The sequence below is a fragment of the Tachyglossus aculeatus genome, chromosome 17 (genome assembly GCF_015852505.1).
Source record: "Tachyglossus aculeatus isolate mTacAcu1 chromosome 17, mTacAcu1.pri, whole genome shotgun sequence".
Taxonomy (NCBI): Eukaryota; Metazoa; Chordata; class Mammalia; order Monotremata; family Tachyglossidae; genus Tachyglossus; species Tachyglossus aculeatus.
This window is the reverse complement of record NC_052082.1, coordinates 20,975,760-20,976,891: the sequence shown is the minus strand read 5'-3', so window position 1 is coordinate 20,976,891 and position 1,132 is coordinate 20,975,760. Positions and strand designations below refer to the sequence as shown.

General features: G+C 46.6%; 1 non-coding gene across 1 annotated transcript; it reads left to right on the top strand.

The window, feature by feature from the left end:
* The first annotated feature begins 598 nt into the window (after positions 1 to 598).
* Positions 599 to 736, top strand: LOC119939794. Its single transcript, XR_005454757.1, has one exon. It is a non-coding gene; the product is annotated as a small nucleolar RNA SNORA7 (small nucleolar RNA).
* The last annotated feature ends 396 nt before the right edge of the window (positions 737 to 1,132 follow it).

The window sequence follows — 1,132 nt, the reverse complement described above, 5'->3', positions numbered from 1 at the left end:
CACAGTCTGGCCATTTGCCAAGGTGCATTCCCAGTCAGTCCATTTTCCAGCTGTTCTATCACTTGCCTGAGTATATGTGCAGTGGTGGGTGAGTGGACAAGGGATGGAGAGGATTCTAAAGTGTTTTCAGTGGCTTCCTAGACATCTGGGACAATTGCCTCACATACAGATGTGAGGCTCACTCTTCCCCATATAAGCAACAATCACATGTTCTGAAGCAAATTGGCCAGGAAGAGACCAGTCTAATCCCTAGAAATAACATCTTGCAGGCTTTGTGGAGAAAGGACAGTTTTAGGAGCAGACCTACCTTGACACTCTTCACTTATTGTCCTGGAAAAGGGTAAATTTTCAAACAGTAACCTCAACACCTACTTAACCCAAGTAATCCTGAAGTCCTCTTCTTGTGGAGAAATCCTTAATCGGGCTTTGGCATCCTCTAGATCAGTACAGTCCAGAGCCATATTGAGTGCAATAGTATGGGCTTTTGAAACATGATGGCATAGAATCTGCAAAGTAAAGGGACACATATGAGAGTAAGTGTACTGAGTGAGCATATTTGGGAAAAAAGTAACCTTCTTTTCTTTAAGCGCTTCCCCGACTCCCCTCAGGGTCGCACCTGGAAAATTTCCAGTACTCTACCAGTCTCGATTATTGGAGGGAGAGTCAAGCAGAGGCATAACCCTTCCATTCCTAGCTTGGGCAGTGGCTAGCGAATGGAAGGCAATCTGCTACAAGTCAAAACTCACCTGTCTGGGCAGCAGTTGCATGGTAGATAGTCAAGGGAGGAGACTCAACTGCACGGAAGGTAAATGGAGTTGGGGCGTTCTGGGAGAGGTGTGTCCATGCAGTCGCTATGGGTCAGAGACGACTCGACAACATAAGACAAGACAAGCACTTTCCCCGCTGTGGTATTATCCTCAACACACTTTTTGTGTTACATCTGTGCCATTGCTCCCTCCGTGCCTGGACAGCACCTGTAATGATGCCCTCCCACCACTCTAGTCTTCTCCATTCTGAAGTTGTCTTTGTGATGCTGTCCTGTCAGACTGCTACCTGCACCTCCTTTGTTGGATGTTGCAACATGTCTGACCCTTGTCTTGTTGACCAGATATAGATAATCATCAGGAAGACC